The sequence below is a fragment of the Mus pahari genome, chromosome X (genome assembly GCF_900095145.1).
Source record: "Mus pahari chromosome X, PAHARI_EIJ_v1.1, whole genome shotgun sequence".
NCBI classification, from domain to species: domain Eukaryota; kingdom Metazoa; phylum Chordata; class Mammalia; order Rodentia; family Muridae; genus Mus; species Mus pahari.
Window position 1 is genome coordinate 34,609,931 of NC_034613.1, and position 8,555 is coordinate 34,618,485.

The following is an 8,555-nucleotide window of genomic DNA, read 5'->3' on the forward strand; positions in this document are numbered from 1 at the left end:
TATGGTGATGTACTAAGCATCAGGTTTTATTGAGTTAGACAATAGTCAAATCACAAGTAATTTTGTAATTTTTGACGTGACATGTAAGGAGTTGAAACTCAGGAAAATTTTTTCTTCTTTCTTATCATCTGAATATTGTGATTTATGAAGAATTGAGATAAGATGATCTTGATTGGTGGGGATATTAATTCTCTGTCAGATGAATAGTTGACAAAGATTTTTCATTTTGTGTGGTGTCTTTTTGCTCTGGTAGCTATTTATCATGCTGTGCAAATTTGATTTAATGAAATCCCATTTATCTTTTCAAGATCTGTAAGAATTGGGATGGAGTTTTGATGGGGATTGAATGGAATCTGTACATTGCTTTTGGTGAGATGGACATTTTTACTGTTAATTCTACAGATTCATGACCACGGGAAATCTTTCCATCTTTTAATATCTTCTTCAATTTATTTCTTCAAAAATGTGAAGTTTTTGTCATATATGTCATATATGTTCAGAGTTACCCCCCAAAATTTTTATAATGTTTAATGCTGTTCTAAAGCATGTTATTTCTCCAATTTCTTTCCCAGTTTGCCATTTATAAGTAGGAAGCTACTGATTTTTTTCAGTATGTTTTTAAAAACTTTTTATTAGATATTTTCTTTATTTACATTTCAAATGTTATCCTCTTTCTTCCTTTCCCCTCTGAAAACCCCCTATCCCATCCCCCTTCCCCTGCTCACTAACCCACTCACTCCTGCTTCCCTGCCCTGGCATTCCCTTACACTGGGGCACCAAGCCTTCACCAGACCAAGGGCCTCTCCTCCCATTGATGTACCACAAGGCTATCCTCTGCTACATATGTGGCTGGAGCATTGGGTCCCTCCATGTGTACTCTTTGGTTAGTGGTCTAGTCCCTGGGAGCTCTGGGAGTACTGACTAGTTCATATTGTTGTTTCTCCTAAGGGGCTGCAAACCCCTTCAGCTCCTTCAGTCCATTCTCTAGTTCCTCCACTGGGGACCCTGTGCTCAGTACAATGGATGGCTGTGAGCATCCACTTCTGTATTTGTCAGGCACTGGCAGAGCCTCTTAGGAGACAGCTATATCAGGCTCCTGTCAGCAAGCACTTGGCACCCACAGTAGTGTCTGGGTTTGGTAACTGTATATGGAATGGATCTCCAGGTGGAAGGAGGTACAGAGACAAAGTGTGGAGCAAAAACTGAAGGAAAGACCACTGATTTTTTTGAGTTAGTCTTTTATCTGCCACTTTGCTGATAGTGTTTATCAGCTATAGGATTTCCCTAGTAGAGTTTTTAGGATCACATATGTATACTGTAATATCATGTGTGAATAGCAATACATTGACTTCTTCCTTACCAATTTGTACCCCCTTGATATCCTTTAGTCTTATTGCTCTAGCTAAAATTTCAAGTACTATATTGAATAGATATATAGAGAGTGGACAACTTTGTCTTGTTCCTGATTTTTGTGCTTTGAATTTCTCTCCAATTTATTTGATGTTGGTTACAGGCTTGCTGAAAACTGCCATTATGATGTTTAGGTATGTCTATTTTATTACTAATTCTCCAGAATTTTTGTCATGAAGGGGTGTTGGATTTCATTAAAGGCTCTCTGGATTCTAATGATAATGTGTTTTTTCTTTAAGTTTGTTTATATGGCGGATTGCATTTACTGATTTTCGTATCTCTAACCATATCCTAAACAATAAAAGAACTGCTGGAGGTATCATAATCACTGATTTCAAGTTGTTCTACAGAGGTATAGTAATAAAAACACATGGCATTGGCATAAGTACAGACATGTTCATCAATGGAATATATCTGAAGATGCACATATAAATCTACACACATATGGACACCTGATTTTTAATGAAGATGCCAAGAAGGCACATTGCAAGAAAAAAGGCAGCATTTTTGATAAATGATGTTGGTTAATCTGAATGTAGAAGAATGTAAACATATCCACATTTATCACCTTGTACATAACTAAAGTCAAAGTGGTACAAAGCCCTAAACACAAAACCAGACACACTGAACTTGATAGAAGAGTAACTGGGGAATAGTCTTGAGTGCATTAGCATAGGGACATCTGAACATAACACTCATAGTACAGGTAGTAAAGCCAATAATTAATAAATGGAACCTCATGAAACTGAAAAGCTTCTATAAGGCAAAGCATACTGTCAGTGAGACACAATTTACAGAATAGGAACATACTTTTACCAACTCCACACCTGACAGAAGGCTAACATTCAAAATATATAAAGAACTCAAGAAATTATGCATCAACAAACTAGATAGCCCAATTCAAAAATAAGGTACAGATCTAAACATAGAATTCACAATAGAGAAATCTTTAGTGGGTGAGAAACACTTAAATGTCTGCCATCCTAGATATATCTCCTCTAAAGAGTGAATAAATAAAATGTGAAGTAATACTACTCCACTGTTGTTGTTAATTTTTAGAACTCTTATTATAATGGAGAATTTTTTCAAGTGGTCTGTGCCTATGTCTTCAGCTGTTAAGGTAGAATAAAAATACCTCTCTAAGTGTTTTGTCACAAACAATGAAATATGTGTAAATTCAATAATCTGCTATGTCATATGTATGTGAAACTTTAAACACTGAAATATTTCATTCAAATTGCAAAACAATATATTGATAATCATAAGTAGATTTCAGAGTACATTTGTTTTGTTCATTGCACATTTCAATAATTACACATTCTGATCTCTCAGAAAGGATATAAAGTAATAAGCATTTCAGTCTAGGTATATTTAAATCTGTCCTAAAGTTAATAAATTGCTATACATAATATCAATTGTTATATAATATAATTATAAAAGAGATTGATATGTGATATAATTCTGAAAGATCTTATTAAAACTTTAAAACTGAGTTTGTGAAGCAAAATTTACATATATCAGAAAATAGATGGCTATGGTATACCTAGTTGGAAAATAGTACACAAAAATAAAACAATTTTCTTACCAAAGAATAAAAATGGAACATTGATTTGCTCTTAGATAACCCAGCTGTGATTTGTTTTTGATTACTATAATCTTTAATGAGACTCACAATAAAAATTTGGATGATTTTTCAATCTCCTATTGCCAAAGGAAATGTAGTTCTGAAAACCACAAATGGACTGTGCTAACTATTATAAGCTGTTTGATGATAGAATAACATTATTGTTGAGAAACTTAATTTGAAAGACCTGAATTGATGTCCAACCAGTACAAACTGAAGTGGTGTTATTTAAGTTCACCCTATTACTGTTACTTATGGCTTAGCTCCTCCCTTTAAAATTAAAAAAGAAAATGTATACAAAGAACTGTGTATTACTACTCACAGAATTATCAGTGAGTTGATAATTTTACTACATTTCAAAGGATCTTTCCAATTATTTGTTCTTCACTGAGTTTTGGAAGACACAGACCAACTTTAAGACATTTTTTCTTTCCAACTTTAAAGATCCTATTATAAGAAAGCAGAGAACTTGGAATTTCGAAACTCTTAAGTGCAATTAAGAAATACAAGTATAGACCTTCGGCAAGGTCTCCAGAGGACTCTCCACCACCCAGGCACCCTAGCATGCCCAGGATCTTAGGATCACTGGTGAGTGGAGCATAACATCTGTTCCAACACCACCAGGCATACCTGATCCTTCCAGTCGGCACTGGTCTGCCTTGGTTTTGAACTCTGTGGACAGCCCCAAGGCCCCCAGAGGAGGTACCACTTCCAGGTGCTTTAACATGCATAGGATCTTAAGATCCCAGGATCCCAGGAGCTTGGTCACACCAGGATCTCAGGATATCAGAGCAAGCTTTACTGCCAAGAACTCTGACATACCCAGAATCTCAGGATCACAGGATCCTGGCATTACAGGTCACAGAGAAAGCTGGACTATTGAGGAGTTATGACTCAACCAGGATTACAGGATGGAAAGGCTCTTATCAGATATAGCAAGGGCAGGGAGCACTTGAGAAATTCAGATGGTGGGAGGGAATCGTAAAAACAGAAGTAACAGAAACCAAGGTTACTTAACATAATCAGAACCCAACACTCCCACCATAGCAGGTCCTGGATACACTATCACACCAGAAAAGCAAGATATGGATCTAAAGTCACTTCACATGATGATGATGGTGGAAGACTATAAGAAGGAAATAAATAACTCCCTTAAAGAAATAGAGGAGAACACAGGTAAAAAGGTAGAAGTCCTTAAAGAGGGAACACAAAATTCCCTTAAAGAAATATAGGAAAACACTTCCAAACAGGTGAAAGAATTGAACAAAACCATCCAGGANCTAAAAAATGGAAGTAGAAACAATAAAGAAATAAAAAAGGGAGACAACTCTGGAGATAGAAATCCTAGGAAAGAAATCAGGAGCCATAGCTACAAGCATCACCAACAGAATANAAGAGATAGAAGAGAGAATCTCAGGTGCAGAAGATACCATAGAAAACATTGACACAACAATTAAAGAAAATGCTAAATACAAAAATATCCAAACTCAAAACATCCAGGAAATCCAGGTCACTGAGAAGACAAAACCTAAAGATAATGGGTATAGACCAGAAGGAAGACTTCCAACTTAAAGGGCCAGTATATATCTTCAACAAAATTATAGAAGAAAACTTCCCTAACCTAAAGAAAAAGATGCCCATAATCATAGAAGAGGCCTACAGAACTCAAATAGTTTGAACCAGAAAAGAAATTCCTTCCATAACATAATAATCAAAACACCAAATGCACAAAAAAGAATGTTAAAAGCAATGAGGGAAAAAGATCAAGTAACATATAAAGACAGACCTATTGGAAGTACACCTGACTTATCCCCAGAGACTATGAAACCCAGAAGATCCTGGGCAGATGACATACAGACCCTAAGCGAACACAAATGCCAGTCCAGGNTACTATACCCAGCAAAACTCTCAATTACCATAGATGAAGAAACTAAGGTATTCTATTGCAAAGCCAAATTCACACAATATCTTCCACAAATCCAGCCCTTCAAATTATAATAAAGGGAAAACTCCAACACAAGGAAAGAAACTACACTCTAAAAAAAGCAAGAAAGTAATCTTTCAACAAACCTAAAAGAAGATAGCCACATGAACAGAATTCCAACTCTAATAAAAGAAAAATAACAGGAAGCAACATTGACTTTTTCTTAATATCTCTTAATATCAATGGACTCAATTCCCCAATAAAAAGACATAGACTAACAGGTTGGTTATGTAAACAGGACCCAATATTTTGCTGCATACAAGAAACCCAACTCAGTGTAAAAGACAGACACTATCAGAGAGTAAATGCTGGAAAACAATTTTCCAAGCAAATGGTCCCAAGAAACAAGTTGGAGTAGCCATTCTAATATCGAATAAAATCGGCTTTCAACCTAAATTTCTCAAGAAAGATAAAGAGGGACACTTCATACTCATCAAAGGTAAAATTTACCAAAATGAACTCTCAATTCTGAACATCTATGTGCCAAATACAAGGGAATCCACATTCATTAAAGAAACTTTATTAAAGCTCAAAGCACACATATTACTGCACATAATAATAGTGGAAGACTTCTACACCCCACTCTCATGAATGGACAGATCGTGGAAACAGAAACTGACCAGAGATACAGTGAAACTAACAGAAGTTATGAAACAAATGGATTTAACTGAATATATATATATATATATATATATATATATATATATATATATATATATATANAGAGAGAGAGAGAGAGAGAGAGAGAGAGAGAAACAAAAGAATATACCTTCTTCTCAGCACCTCATGGTACCTTTTACCAAACTGACCATATAATAGTCACAAAACAGGCCTCAACAGATACAAGAAGATTGAAATAATCCCATGCATGCTATCAGATCACCATGGACTAAGGCTGATCTTCAATAACAACATAAATCATAGAAAGGGCACATACAGGTGGAAGATGAACAATACTCTACTCAATGACAACTTGATCAAGGAAGAAATAAAGAAAGAAATTAAAGATTTTTATAGATTAATGAAAATAAAGCCACAACATACCCAAACTTTTGGGACACAATGAAAGCAGCCCTAAGAGGAAAACACATAGCTCTGAGTGCCTCCAAAAAGAAACTAGAGAGAGCATACACTAGCAGCCTGACAGCATACCTAGAAGCTCTAGAACGAAAAGAAGCAATTCATCTAAGAGGAGTAGAAAGCAGGAAATAAACTTAGGGCTGAAATCAACCAAGTTGAAACAAAAAGAACTAAACAAAGAATCAACCAAACCAGAAACTGGATCTTTGAGAAAATCAACAAAATAGATAAGCCCTTACCAAACAAACCAGAGGGCACAGGGACAGCATCCTAATTAAGAAAAGCAGAAATGAAAAGGGAGATATAACAAAAGAAACTGAGGAAATCCAAAAACTCATCAGATCCTACTACAAAAGCCTTTACTCAACTAAACTGGAAAACCTGGATGAAATGGACAAATTCCTAGACAGATACCCAGTACCAAAGTTAAATCAGGATTAAATTAATGATCTAAACATTCCCATTTCCCCTAAAGAAATAGAGGTAGTCATTAATAGTCTCCCCCCCAAAAAATAAGCCCAGAACCTGATGAGTTTAGTGCAGAGTTCTATCAAACCTTCAAAGATGACCTAATACTCCTCAAACTATCCCACAAAATAGAAACAGAAGGAACTCTACCCAATTCATTCTATGAAGCCACAATAACTCTGATACCTAAACCATGTAAAGATGCAACAAAGATAGAGAATTTCAAAACAATTTCCCTTATGAATATTAATGTAAAAATACTCAATAAAATTCTCGCAAACTGATACCAAGAACACATTAAAAGGCTCATCCATCAGGATCCAGTAGGCTTCATCCCAGAGATGCAGTGATGGTTCAATATATGGAAAATCCATCAATGTAATCCACTATATAAACAAACTCAAAGATAAAAACCACATGATCATCTTGTTAGATGCTAAGAAAGCATTTGACAAAATCCAATACCCGTTCATGATAAAAGTCTTGGAAAGATCAGGAATTCAAGGCCCATACCTAAACATAATGAAAGCAATATACAGCAAACCAGTAGCCAACATCAAACTAAATGGAGAGAAACTTGCAGTAATCCCACTAAATTCAGGGACTAGGCAAGACTACCAACTCTCTCCCTACCTATTCAGTATAGTACTTAAAGTCCTAGCCAGAGCAATTAGACAATAAAAGAAGATCAAAGCAATACAAATTGGAAAAGAAGTTAAAATATTACTATTTGCAGATGATATGATAGTATACTTAAGTTGCCCCCAAATTTCCACCAGATAACTCCTAAACCTGATAAACAACTTCTGCAAAGTGTCTGAATATAAAATCAATGCAAACAATTCAGTGTCCTCCCTCTACACAAAGCATAAACAGTCTGAGAAAGAAATTAGGGAAATAACACCCTTCACAATAGTCACAAATAATATAAAATATCTTGTTTTGAAACTAAGCAAGTAAAAGATCTATATGATAAGAAGTTCAGATCTCTGAAGAAAGAAATTGAAGAAGATCTCAGAAGATGGAAAGACCTCCCATGCTCATGGATCGGCAGGATTAATATAGTCAAAATGGCCATCTTGCCAAAAGCTATCTACATATTCAATGCAATCCCCATCAAAATTTCAACTAAATTCTTCATAGATTTAGAAAGAGTAATTTGCAAATTCATCTGGAATAACAAAAAATCCAGGATATTGAAAAACTGTTCTCAACAATAAAAGAACTCCTGGTGGAATCACCATCCCTGTCCTCAAGCTGTACTATAGAACAATTGTGATTAAAAAAAAAAAAAAACTGCATGGTATAGGTACGGTTAAAGGCAGGTACATCAAAGGTAGAATTGAAAACCCAGAAATGAACCCACACACCTATGGTCACTTGATCTTTGACAGAGGATCTAAGATCATCCAGTGGAAAAAGACAATATTTTCAACAAATGGTACTGGTTTAACTGGGAGTTATCATGTATAAGAAGGCAAAAATGACCCATTCTTATCTCTTGTACAAAGCTCAAGTCCATGTGATCAAGGACCTTCCCATAAAACCAGATATACTAAACTTACAGAAGAGAAAGTAGGGAAGAGCCTTGAACATATGGGCACAGGGGAAAAATTCCTGAACAGAACACCAGTGGCTTGTGATGTAAGATTGAGAATCAACAAATGGGACCTCATAAAATTGCAAAGCCTCTGTAAGTCAAAGGACACTGTCAAGAAGACAAAAAGGCCACCAACAGATTGGGAAAGGATCTTTACCAATCCTAAATCAGATAGGGGACCAATATCCAGTATATATAAAGAACTCAGGAAGATGGACTTCAGAAAATCAAATAACCTTATTAAAAAATGGGGTATAGAGCTAAACAAAGAATTCTCAACTGAGGAATATCGAAGGGCTGAGAAGCACCTGAAAAAAAAAATGTTCAACATCCTTAATCATTAGGGAAATGCAAATCGAAACACTGAGATTCTACCTCACACCAGTCAG